Source organism: Crocodylus siamensis, chromosome 7 (genome assembly GCF_052110815.1).
Source record: "Crocodylus siamensis isolate JL-2025a chromosome 7, ASM5211081v1, whole genome shotgun sequence".
Taxonomy (NCBI): domain Eukaryota; kingdom Metazoa; phylum Chordata; order Crocodylia; family Crocodylidae; genus Crocodylus; species Crocodylus siamensis.
In genome coordinates this window covers 24,439,215-24,452,995 of record NC_143401.1, presented here as the reverse complement: position 1 = coordinate 24,452,995, position 13,781 = coordinate 24,439,215, and the positions used below count along the sequence as shown (strand labels likewise).

Genomic DNA, 13,781 nt, shown 5'->3' with positions numbered 1-13,781 from the left:
CCAGCACCATACCTAGATTCCAGGTAGCCCCGGATGAACTTTTAGCATTGGGCCCCACTTTGACACAAATAATGATGATAATAATGAAATTTACGATTTTCCAGGCCTCTTTTCTGTCCAGACCCTGAGCAGCTGCCTGGTTTTCCCATGCCTGTGTCCGGCCCTGCCTACAGCTACTTTTAGGGCCTCCCATTGTGATCTAGTTGGTAGTCTTAAATCTGGAGCTTAAAGAAACTGCATGATGCAAGCTACAGCTGTCCCACTGAATCTTCACCATTGCCATCATGGTGGTTTATTCTTTGGCCTTATGGCCAAGGTGTCATGAACTGTCTGCTTCCTTGTGTATCTGTTCCATATCTACCAGTCAGGCTGAAGTGTTTGCTGCTATTGAACCCTGAAAGGAGGCCTGCACTTCTGGCTGCTGTTGAATTATCTTCTTTTTTTAAAGAGAAACTATTAACTACAAGGTTTCAATATTTTCAAAATCAGGCAGGCATAATCATAGTCCAGAATACCCTGGGAGCACCTCAGTCAGCTGAGATTTACATGGAAAGGGGGGAGATTAAATGGTTTTTAAAGATAATTTTAACACCAATGGTTAAAAAAAGTTAAGAATTCACCTGAACTGGTTGTCTATTGAACTGGTGTGATTAAAGCCTACCAACTTGTGTAGTCAGTGCTGGGACAGTGAAGTGGCTATTACCACATCTGGCTACCTTTGACTCCCCAGCTCAAATGCTCAGGCACCCATTTATAGCTGGGTTGACTCTGGCACAACTCCAGTGCAAGGCTCAAACTTATGTCTCTGGAACTACCAAGATGTCTTTAGTTGCTCAGCATTAGCTAAGAATTATAAAGTGCTGAGCATGCTGGCTTTCATGTTGATTTCAAGATTGCGTGAGCAAATCTTGACTTTTCTGGTGCTGCAGACTATAATGCTTGTGATCCTTGGGTGAAGGAAATAGTTATTTGCTGGTACATCTTGCAATTTGGAGACGGCAATAGCACTATGCTGCTAAATTGTATTAGAGGTGCACCGATACACTGGTCCAATAGCGGATTGGTACTGATATAAAGAAAATTGTCTATATTAGGTATCAGCCTGATGGGGCTGATAATTTGGCCAATAAGTGACTGCGCTGTATGCAGCTGCAGTGCAGCATGGAGCAGAGATGGCAGCGTGGAGAGCTGCTTCCAGCTGGGAAAGTCTGAAGGGGAGGAGGAAGGGAAGAGGCATGGGTGGAGGGAAGGGGCATAGGGGCACAGATCAACACCCTCATAGTGAGGGAGGGAGCAGGGGCAGGCGCTGTCCAGCTGCGGCGGGGGGGAGGGATGCAGGACAGAGGCACAGCTCATAGGGTGGTGGTGGCTCCCACCACTGCTTGCACCCTGGGAGAGGGGATGGGGCATGTGCCTCTGGATCTGCTCGGCACTGGGTGGGCTGCAGCTGCGTGGTGGAGCCAGAGCCGGAGCTGCGTGGGGCTCTTCTCACTGGGGGCTGGGCTCAGAGTGGGCTCCAGTGGCACTGGGAGGAGGCTGCAGCCACCCCACACTCTGCTCTGCTGCCTTCTGCCTGGCACAGCTCCAGCTAAACACCCTGACTCCACCCAAGTGCTGGGAAAAGCTGTGGCTGCACCAGGCAAGCAGGCAGTGGTGCAGGGCTGGAAGCGGAGTTGTGGTGAAATCTGGGGTGGCTGCAGCCTCCTCCCAGCACCGCCAGAGCCTACTCTGAGCCCAGCCCCTGGTGAGAAGGCCCTATACAGTGCTGGCTCCAGCTCCACCCTGCAGCTGCCTCCTGCCCCACCCTGCGCAGATCTGGGGGCGCACACCCTCCTGGGGTCCAAGCAGTGGTGGGAGCCAGCCACACCCCATGAGCCTTCCTCCTGACCTGGCTGGGCAGCATCTGCCCCCGCCCCTACCCCCTCTCTCACTGCAGGGGGTGCTGAACTGCCCCCCCCATGCCCATTCCCCCCTCCCCCCTTCCACCACAATGGACTTACCAGCTGATGGCAGCTGTATTGGATCGGTATCAGCCGTTATGCCTCCTTAAATATCGACATCAGCCCCCAAAATCTCTATCAGTGCACCTCTAAATTTTATTGTTCCTAGAACTTCTTATCACCAAAAATATGTCCAGCCAGCCTCCCTGGAGTACCAACACACAAGTTGTTCCAGTGAATGCATTATTCCTTATTAAATATTTATATGGAAGTATAAAGTCAGACAGGACTTCACAAAGACGGATAAGAGCTGTGCTTTGTGCCAAAATCAAGCCTAGAGGAACTAAACCAAATGATACACAGACTAGCTGTTCAGGAGAGGAATGGCTAAAGATTACTGGAGGGGAGGGGAAAAGAGTTTCAGGCCTGAGGCCAGCAAAGTTTTGAGGGATGGAGCAGGAGCAGATAACCAAGAGGACTGGAAGGTTGATAAGAAGTAGGAAAGATGTTGGTAGTTCAGAGGTAACTGCAAGGACTTTGAAACCAAGATAGTACAAAACACCTAAGAGAAGTCTCTCTCCTATTGTCCACAGAGATGGCCTCTAGTCTCAGAGCATATTTATACCTGAGAACCCTGCAGAAAAGCAGATCCCTGCCCATCCATTCCTACTCAGCATGTGGCAAACCCAGAAATGAAGCTGCTGTGGGTGCCCACCCCCACTGCTCTGGAAGTCTTGAAAGCAGAGGGGGCTGTCCTCAAGGTAACTTCACTGCTTACTGCTGGGTTTGGCATAAGCGGCATTGGAGTAGATGAGCAGGACATCAGTTGTAGTGGTACTCTCAGGAACACTGCAAAAATAGGACAGACATCTTCAGAGTCTAGATCTGATTCCTGTCCAAGCCCCCTACCTACTTAGCTGTCCTCCCCACAGTTGTAGTAGAAAGGAACCAAACTTATAAAAGTCCATGTCCTGGGAAGCAATAGGGTTATGGCTCCAGTCTGCACTGATTGAAATGTAATGGACTTTGCTTTTAACAACCCAGTCTACCTTCCAAGAACTGCCTCCTTTACTTCTGAGCCCTGTTCCATTGCAAGCATGTGCTTAGAACTGTCCTGGGTATATCTCCAAATTTATGTCAAAATCTTAGAGTTTGTCTTCTTTTTTTTCTTCTTTTAAATGAAAAGACAGTGGATTCAACAACAACAGTTTGGTATTGTGTTTCATGAATGTGTGCGTGAGAGCTGATGGCCACTGCTGTACAGAGTATCTGTTACCTGGAATCTGTTTCCATCACTTGAAGCTGTAGTAATGGCTTATGCCTTTCCAACTTATGCCTTTTCAAGGTACTGTCCTGCATGGAAGGCAGTGCCTAGAGGGAGCTACAGGAAATAACATCCAATAAACTCTCAGCTAAATGGGACTTGAACCAAGCATTTGATTAGGTACTGATGTGAAAGATATTACTGATAATGAAAACCGATCAGTCCAGGCACTTAGCTTGCTGCACAAATGCTTATATCATGACAGCATGCAATTTTGCATTTTTTTTCTCCCAGAGAAAGCTGAGAACTAATTTGTTCTTTGTAATGCAGTAGCATTTAGATCTTAACCTAGCTAATAAGTGAATCCTGTTTCATTTGCTTTGTCTGTAAAGCTTGCAGTCCTGAAACATTTGCTGGTGTGTAAAACTTGTAGTTTCCACAGACAATACTGAGAGATGCTGTATAATAAACTCATTTTATACTTTTTAAAGAGTAAGTGACTCATCACAGGTTATAGAGGAAGCCTGTGACAGAGCTGGGGGTAGAGCCTTGCTTTCCATCCACTGCTTTACCCACAGACCCATTCTTCTTCTCCAGTCAATTTGATATTTTTTGGAACTTGAAAGGCTCTTCATCTAGAAATGCAGTTAAATACCCAGGAAGCTTTCCCTTTCTCCCCTTTCTTCACCCATCACAGTCATTTTTAATACATGGCTATCAGAGGAGTTATTAAACATTCAGCTGAACACAATTATTCCTACTATAGCACACTTGGGATGTGAGAAATTGCACGTTGGAGACCTGCTCACACCAAGATAGCAAATTCAAGAGCAAGCTGTCAGGAAAGGAACATTCTGTCGCCAGCTTTTGTTCCCTGACACAGCTGCCAACAAAGTGCCACAGCTGATGTACAATCCATTCTGGCTGCCAGGGCGCAGGCAGTTCAAGTCCATTGCTGAGCAGTTCAGTGGTGTAGCAAATAGTATGTCCACAGAACTTGTGGTAAAGAGCAGAACTCTTAACTTTAGTGAGTTTGCTGCTGATGGCTGGTGCCAGGGTAAGAGCCATGGAGAGTAAAGTCCTTTGTCCACAGAAGACTTTGTGTCAAGTATCCATGTAAGCTCCTTCCCATTGGTAGACCTTGATCCTGACATGAGGAAAGCCTCCTATAGGTTCAAGAGGAGAGTTCAGTCCTATGGTCTTGTTCAGTTCTTGGCCTCTGCCCTTTTGCATGATTGGGTTTTTCTGTTGATCCATCCAATCAGCAGTTGCTTTAAAACCTCACACTGAGCTTCTATGGTGCTTCTGATCCATTGTGATAAGTATGGTACACTACCCTTACAGGGGATATACTTTCTTTCCATGTGCACTCTACAAACAACCATGCAAGAACAACTGGAACTTGACTAAAATCGCGTAGGGGTTGTCCTGCCTTGTTCAGGGAACACCATGTAACACAGGAGGACAGCATAGGTGGATCCAGGATTTAAAAAAGGGGTTGATTGCAGATGTGACTGATGCAGCAGTTTGCCCACATGGGGGGAATGGGATGAGACCCAGCTGGAGCCCCAGGTCCATGGAAGCTGCAGGATGTTGGGAGTTAGGGAGCAGGTGCAGAAAGGGCCAGTGAAATTGGCCACTGCTGCCCCTGTTCTCAGTCCAACACCCTGCACAGTTGCTCCCTGCAGCCCTGGGGCTCCTGCCTTGTGACCAGGTTAGTGGAAGGTGGTGGCAACACCAGGTGGGTCCTCCCTCGCTTCATGCACTTGCCCTTTGCCCAGCTGCACCAGGTGGCTCCTGCCAGCCTAAGGGGGTTGGTGGGCTGAGTGCACTGCCAGGATTTGTTCTTGGAGGAGAGGCCTGTGAGGGAATCTTTCCACACTCTCTAACCCAGGGGTTGTCAACTAGGAGTATGTGTACCCCTGGGGGTCCTTTGCAAGGTCCCAGGGGATCCGTGGGGACTGAGCACTGCTGCCCCATGCTGGTGCCTCATAGGAGCAGGGCTGGGGTGAGGCAGGAGCCGGACCACACAGATACTGTGCTGCCGCCACTCACCACACCCCTGCTTGGTGTCTCGCTGCTCACCATCCCCCCTCCCCTCATGCTTGGCATCTTGCCATTCGCCAACTTTCACCCTCTCAGTGTCCGGCCACTTGCCACCCTTCTCTTCCCTCTGCCCCCGGGGTAGACTTACTAAAGTGGGGGCTGCTGGGGGTACACTTATTAAAAAAGGTTGAAAACCTCTGCTCTAACCCATCTCCCCATAAATAGCATGCACCAAGAACCTATACAAAGTACATTCTCATTTTCAAATGGATGAGGGAAAAGGGTAGGCAAGAATGATAGTGAAAGAGAGTCTACTTCTCTTTTTGACAAATTTAAAAAAAATTCCCAGCTATCAGGGTGATTAAAACAATATTAGATATCTTGGAAAATGATGCAGAACAGGTCCATCCCCTCCTCCCTTTTTATATGTAGGTGATTGGATTAGGTGATCCTTGAGGTCCCTTCTATGATTTCTGTAATTTATTGTAAATGGTATCAGGAGTGGCAGCTGTCAGCGTAGTAATGGGTAGATGGTGCCCCATGCATGAGTCAGTGGCACAGGACATATCCCCACCTTGTAGTTACACAATACACCGCCATATGACTTTTATATCTGCATCAGGAACCAGAGCATTTGGCACACTCTAGGGTCACTAAAGTATGTAAACGGATGAAAGAATAGAAGGAGGTGGGCTCACAGTGGCTAAAAGACTAATATATCTCATAGCTGAGAGTAAATTGCTATGCTGTTTGGGCTGGCAGAGCAAGGATATACAAGTCACTGAAAAGCTGTCATTTCACTACTACATTTGGGCTGGTTTGGGATCAAGATAACTGTGTTGCATCTGGCTTCTATGCAGTCAGTACCAGTTTCTGACAGTCCCGAGTTTTGGCATCCTGCTTAAACCTGAAATGGGAAAGGTTGGTATAGTTTCAGTATAAATTATCCGGTAAGCACAAGGGCCTCTGGTGCTGAGGACAGCAAATTACCATGGCAATGATGGAGAGAAAGCAAAGGTCATGTAGAGAGGGGCTGGGTCAGTGAAAGAGCTTTAAGTTTGAGACTTTTCTCCACCATGTAGGATTTTAACAGTAGCAATTGGGGAGTGGGGATGGGGGGAGGAGCAAATGATGCAGTTATTAATCCTGCCTGGGTGGATGTTGCCAAGAAGTGAGATTTCATCTTGGGCTAGAAAACAAATGGTGCCATGGCCAAAGTTTGGGGCCTTGGAGGAGGAATGGGAACTGAAGCACTGTTCAAAATCCTGGGGGAGGAGAAAACGTGTAAGCCAAGGAAACAAGACAGAGTATGCCATTGTGTGCCTGGACTGGGACAGAGCCGAGCAGTCTGATTAATGGGCATTTTTTGGGCACGGATCTGAAAAATTGATGAGGCAAATTACTACTTGTGTTGAAACAAGCACGAGAAGAAAAAGGGGAAAATGCACATGGAAAACATCTGCTCTAAGAAGGCACTTTAAAAATAAGCATCAAGCAAGGGGGGAGCCAGAGAGAGATATCTGTGTGGCATGCAATAGAGTACCCGAGCTGCAACAGAAGAGAAAGCAGAGGAGGCAGAGTTAGAGATGGGTGTAAAGTTCCCCCCCAGATGCAGACACCCGCTGCAGTTACGTTCCTCACCTTGTCTGAGACTGGAAGCTGGTCCCTAACTGAACGGTGCAACTTCTGCCCTAATTCTGCTGCTTACACCTACCTCAAGCAGCATGAAAGAACTAGTACTGCAGAGGGGGAGCATGTAGACATGAAAATTTGGGGTGAGGGGTACACATCAACCTGTGAGAGAAGAGCATGTGATGGAACAACCAAGCACAGGTTAAGCCATGAGACCTACATTCAGCTCCTTGATGTGTGTCATAAACTCTCTCTGTGATCTTGGGCAAGTTGCTTAGTTCATTTTATGGCTCGTGAGAATGAAAGGTTTAACCTATACTTTATTCTGCAGTCACATTGAATATATTTTATTCCTAAATATCCATCTTGCTTGAAGTTCATGCATGAGCTCTCTTTCCATTTCTTCATAATCTCCTAGAGGTTCTTCCCATCTTTCTCACAATAGCCCTTTCTTACATATAGCCAAGCCCACTTCTGCCCCTTCCAGTCCTGAACCCAGGTCAGGTGGTGGCAGGTAGGTGTAACTAGTTATGTGATATTGAAGTTGTTCATGCAAATTTAACATTTCGATATTTAACTGTGCCACCTTTAATATTCTATTAACCTGGTTTTTGCCAAGAAAATGTATACATTTTGTAAGTTTTCCTCAGTAACTTTACTTTCACAGGGCATTTAAACACATGCTGTGGAAGGCATGGGGGGGGGGACACTTTAATTACCACAATTCTGAGGGCCGCGGTAATTAAAAGCACCCAGAGCGTCACATGTATCAGCATCTCCACACTGAAAAATGGTGGTGGGGTGCTTTGAACTAAAACTCATTAAATGAGCTTTAGTTTAAAGTGCCCTACTGCCATTTTTCAGCATGGGGACACTAATGCACATGATGCTGGAGGCTGCTAGATCGTGTTAATTTCCATACTCCAGCAGACTCGATTAATTGAGGCTGCTCCGACACCCTGGAATTACACTGCATTGGAACAGGCATTGTGTATAGGAGCCTAAGGAAGTAAGGGCTCTGATGGCTTGTGAAAATGTGACAAGATCCTGTTTAAATCTTAATTGGAATGATTTGACAAGGAGTAACAAAAAACCCTGTCCCTTGTAATTTAAGAGGTCTCTGGGAGAAAGCCCTTATCTGCAGTGAGAAGCTTCTTAGCATCTTCTGCGCTCAACAGGAGCCAAAACTGCCTTGTGAAGTATTTCTGTCACTTCTTTTTTTTTTTTTTTTAAGGTAACGTGGTGGTATATGCTGGAGAAAGGCTACTAGGTTAGCTAGTCTGTTGATGTGATCCACGTATAACGGTTCCTAAACTCTTCTTTATCCACTGACCAGGAAAAGATTTCCCTTAAATTTTGCTGTGTAGATGGGTATTTAAGCTGCTAAAAGTTGAGTGACCCTGCTTTACCAGTTGATACATAAGAGGAAGCGTTGAGAATTTTTATATTGCATACCTGATTGCTCTTTGAATTTTGGGGGGGAGGGGCCTTCCAAAGCTTAAAGACCCTAATTCCCTCAGATTGATATAATTCCTATTTTCATAATACGGTTTTGCATAAAAGCACATCAAAATACCCTGCAATTACTGTGATCAAAGTATTCTAGTAAAATTTCCTCTCTGGCTGGGCCACAATCATCATTTTAATTGCAATTCAGTGAGGAGCCACAGTTCTGACAGAGCCTCCAATGTGAGTTGAAAAGAACTGTCCACAAATGGAAAGAGTCCTTGAGTGTACTCGTAGGCTGAATTGCAAGTATTCATTTTTTAAACTAGGGAGAGTGAGCAACAACATTCCTGTGATGAATAAGATAAATATTTCATTAAGAGCAGGTTTCACTTTATTGGTTAGAGAAATTGCTCACAAAGCAGAACACTTTCAGCAGAGGTGGGCCCAGTTTGCTTGGAGATGGCTTTTCTTGGAGGAGGTGGCCTGAGCATCAGGTGTGGAAGATCTAGCTGGCCAACCACATTTGATACTCAGTAGAGTTATCCTAGCCTTTTTGCCTCAGTTAGATATGGTCTGGATGTGCTGTAAATCAGCACAGCTCCATAGACTTGTTATTGAACTGTATCAGCTGAGGATCCAACTTATTCAGTTCCATGCCCTGTATGGACCTTTTGAATTAAACCTGAAAAACCCAAGTCCTGTTTCCTCTGGATGTATATTAAAATTCCATTGTACTTATTTGTGACACTAGTGGCTTGTCTTGGTGACCTTAGCCATTGACTTACCATTGTTCTGAAAAGCCCTACAACTTGGCTAGCTGCTGCTTGCCAGTATAGAAATGCTTCTTCAGCTTAAGAGGTGTTGTAAAAAGGTAGCACTACTATAGGATCCTGTTTTCCAAAAACTGAAAAGATTTAGTTGTCAGTTTTCCATTTGTACATTCCCCTGCTTCTCTTTTTGAAAGGCCTTTCCACTAGGCGAAAAGGAAAATAAAACTATTTTTCTCTATTTTCTCTTCCAGCACCAATTCTCACTAGAAAAAGGGAACGAAGGGGAACTGGGAGAGAAAAGATGCCCATCATCAAAAAACCAAAAGGCTAATTATTTTTTTTCAAAAGCTTAAATAATAATTTGAAATAAAACAAAGCAAAATTTGTGTTTTGTTTCATTTCAACTTTACCTGTTGGGGGAAAAAAATCACCAAATACATTTTTCCAGGTTAAGTTTTAATATTCAGTAGGAATTATCTGTCTGATGCCATAAAATGACTATAAATGTGCAAAAGCACTTTTACAGATGCTCAGGAGCACATTCCTTACTGTTCAAAATTTCATTTAACCATTTAAGCAGATGCAGCCATAACAGTGTCTTTGGACTTGGCTAAAGACTATGTAACGAGGCCTTGAAATACCAGTGATTTATTATAGTGTGTGTGTGTATATGTGTGTGTGTGCATGCATGGCTACGTGCATATGCACATACCTATAGGTCAGTGGCGTTCAAACTCTTAGTCCTGTGGGCTGTATGAGTGGCAGGGGGCCAGTCCACTGGCTGGCTGGCCCCTCATATACCAGGATCAGGCCCTACGCTGCCTCTGTATGGCCCTGGATTGGGCCTTGTGCTACCTCTGTCCAGCGCCACATGCCAGGATTAGGCCCCGCATCATCCCAGCCCCATGTGCCTTAATCAGGAACTGCGCTGCCTCTGTCTGGCCTGCATACCTGGGTTGGGTTCAAGCCCCCCAACCCCAGAGTCTTTCCTCTCCTCCCCCTTGGTATGGATATTTGGTAATAGGGGAGCAGCAAATAATGCTGCCATTATTCCGTCCTGTTAAATTTTCAGGTCCATGGATAGCCCTGCCACCCAGGTGACACCTCTTCACAGCCAGGCCTGGCCTATGTACCAGAGGTTGAACACCCCTGCTGTAGTCCAAAATGAAACCCATCCCCCAAACAAACAAACAAACAAACAAAAACAAACCAAAACTGTCTTCAAAAGTTCTTTGAGGAAGCACTGGCTCAGAGAGAAGCGTTGCTTACTGAACCACCAGTATCACTACCTGCACCAAGATGTTCTCCATCTAACTGCTTGCTCATTTCAGTGTTAGCTTAGGAGATCTTGATAGGGCATCAACAAGATAGAGTGGCTACTTACAACAGAAAGCCTTCTGCAGTTTGTCATGTTAGTGTGTTGACCTGTCTTTCATCTAATGAACTGAATATCTGAATGTCCCTTGGTGGTTGTTTGGATCCAACACCATGCTCTACCTGCATGACTTCCTAGAAACATTCTCATCAATTGTTTGCTTTTTTTTAATGCCTTCTGACTTGCACACAGTCAGAGCTTTAATTTTAAAAGCTTGGCTGCAGTTGAAGGGAAACAGTGGTCTTTCCCTTTAGCCCCTAGAGATTCTTTTTCTTCGTTTACAGCATGTGCTGGCATAAAAAGAAAAGGACAGAGAAGCTTTCTCATCAAAGGGCACTTGCAGTTCCGAGCTAGAAAAAGAAAAGAAAAAATGCCAGGGAAAGAGAAGGCACATCAAACAGCATTCAAAGGTGGGTTTTACTTCTGCAGCTCTTCCTGCTATAGGTATTTGGGAAGCTGGAAGGAGAAGGAAGCAGTGGAGTGACGGAAGGGACAGACCAGTGAAAAGTGGGGGCAGAAACTTGGGGCTGCCCTGGTCTTTCTGCCCTGCTGCATAGGGTGGGGACCCTGTGATTCTAGGCGTGGGTAGGTGCAGAAGGGAGAAGTGGGGCCCTTTTTCTTGCATCATGCCCCACTTTTCCATGGATAAACTGCAGGGTGTGAAGAAGGGCTTGTGTCTAACGAGTGGGACCTTGCCAGCATTAGTGCTAGCACTGATGGTGTTGAAGAGATCCCTGAAGGATTGTTTTGCATCCAGCTATAAATCCTCTTGGCAAAAATGTCCTGCCACCAGCACCACCTCTTAAACGAATGGGGTTGCAACCCCCCTGCCTTTAGTGATCATGGTTGTGGTACATAAGGCACAGGGTGTCTCACTTTTGTCAGCCTCAAGCTGCCTGTAATGTAGGAACCCAAGATGCTGCTTTGTCAGGCTCTTTTCCTCTCAAAAGAGCTAGCAGGCAAATGTGGTATTGACTTTTCTTTTTGATATGAAAGAGCAAGAACGCACAAGAAGGCGATCCTTATGTTGAAGCATTCCTTTCAGTCTGGACAGATCTCTAGTTGGGAAAGAGTAATAACCAAAAAATAACCAACATCCATTTTCCAACATGTCTGGGGCAACCATTGAATGTTTAGCCCTACTCCCCTGTGAAATACACAAGGCAGAAGTTGCTGTCATCAAGGCTGAGTCCTGTCTCTACTAGCTGGAGTCCTTAAGGGAGACATTTATTTCCTATTGCTTCCCCATCTAAATACTTCTGTGGAAAGGCCCTGAACTAAAATATTTTACATGCTTTTTCAGACCTGCAGGAAACATTAAGCACGCACAATGGGCCAACAGTTAAACCAGCCAGTTCAAAATTGGTGGGGGATTGGAGGCTACTTTTCTCAGATCCACTGTGAATAGCGTAGATTTGCTTATTTTGCTTAAAGTATCCCATTTCTAAATAATAATTAATATCAATTGTTGACCCTGTAGAGAGTGTGGGCAGCTTTGCCTTTGGAATTTGTAGCATTGTTGAATGCTTGGCTACTTTAAATGGATTTTTAAAATGTCTTTTATTAAAAAACAAAAATGTTTTTGCACCACTAATAGCTAGTTGTTGCCAGGGGACCAGTAATTAACCAGCCATTGTCTACATGCCTTAGACTATGAAATGCCATTTGGCTATATATATAAAAAAAATTTATTATAATCAGGAACATTTCAATATGGGAATGCATTAGCTTGTATAATAATTATAGGCGAGGAAGGAAGATAAAGTATGAGATAGTGAACAATAATTAGAAATCAAGACTGCTGGATTTGGATACTAAAAATGGTTATGCTTATGAATAACTTTGCTCATACAAGTAGTGCATCAAAGGCAATGAGTAAAATCATGTGTGTATATGGGTATTGAAGGGAATGGACCACTCTTGTGTATTCTCAGCACTGGCTTCTAATTCTGGTTGCCAGTTTAGATCCAGGTCAATTTTTGACATTTTGGGGCTTAACCTCAGTAGCTAATTAAATGGTCATAATACCAACAGCTTCCCAGTAAGGGATTGTGTGGCCCTACAGTGTGTTTAGGTCTACAGAAGAAAAACACTCTATCAGTTAGAAATAGTAATAGGCATTAATTAACACTTCTAGCATGCTTGGGATTTGCTGAATGAGTGGCAATATGGAAGCATATTTTATCTGAGGAAGCATATTTTATACCAAAGCAGACTTGTAACACATTTGAAGAAACTGACTTAGGATGTGTGGAAGCGGGGCTCTGTTTTAGGTCTAGATTTTCCCTATAGTAGATCAGTGCATTGAAAAATGAGACATTTGCAGTCCAGGCAAACTCATTTCTGAAGTAAGTTTCCGACACCAAGTAAGTTAGACCAAGTTTTTAAAGCCCAATGCAGAGGAAGATCGAAGCTTTGGAGAAAAGGCTTTAAAACGATCTTTTGACTTTTTCTGCGTACTGGGATTCCACAACAAAACCATTTTACGCACAAGGAATTTAAAAAGAAAATGTCCTTTTCCTTCTTACAGCAGCTGTTTTCATTCTGTATTTTAATGAGTGGGCTGAACCAAAAGCCTTTGGGGAAGGGCTTCCCTCTGGCACCCCTCCGTCAAAGTTTTTGCTGGTGTGTTGTGCTCTTTGCCTGTGTTAAATGAGTAAATGCCTATAGCTGGCAAGTTTGGAGGAAAGGCTACATCATGTTCTTGACTGGTTAAGTTCCTTGATACAAGCTTTTTTTTATTTTCCCTGGATTTCAGTCTGAGGTGACTTTGACTATGTGAAGTAAGTATTCAAAACCTCGGAAGCTTTAATCCTCCACAGCCTTTAACAATTTTTTCCAGCTTAAATAACTGTTAGAGGTTTGGCGCTGAACTGTATTTGAATTACTACATTTTTAGGTTTCCTGTTAACTGTGCAGAAAAGGAAACAACTATCTTTAGTCCTTATCCATCTTTATAAAATCCTTTGTGATTCTTATATGAAGGCAACTATGTAAATGCAGAGTGGTGTTATTATGCAAAATATGGAATGGAGCATGATGATTCCTTTAGGTTGCAAAAGTGAATGTGGTTTTATTCAGCATTACAAACCCTAATCCCGAACTTAATTATTTGGCTCTTCTTTCTCTCGCTTCCTCTCTGAGCGCTGAGTTGATTTTTGTCTTTGATGTGTTTATTACTTGTCATCTAATCAGTCCATCTTGTTCACACTGAGAGTATCTAAATCGTGGATTTTTATCCAGCTTCTCAGTAGCCAGAAAATTTCTTATTCCTGTGTGCACTTAATAATATTAGAGAACCAAGA

General features: G+C 44.5%; 1 protein-coding gene across 4 annotated transcripts in view; it reads left to right on the top strand.

Moving 5' to 3' along the window:
• The window catches only part of SORBS1 (sorbin and SH3 domain containing 1), a 271,569-nt gene that overhangs the window by 77,157 nt on the left and 180,631 nt on the right, over nt 1–13,781 (top strand). The window contains exon 1 of one of the 4 annotated variants that reach the window (XM_090057662.1): nt 13,082–13,259. The exons of the other annotated variants lie outside the window; for them this stretch is intronic. The gene's annotated coding sequence lies outside the window, so the exon portion shown is untranslated. Of the gene's footprint in view, nt 1–13,081; nt 13,260–13,781 lie in introns of those variants that run through there. 4 annotated transcript variants of the gene reach the window in all.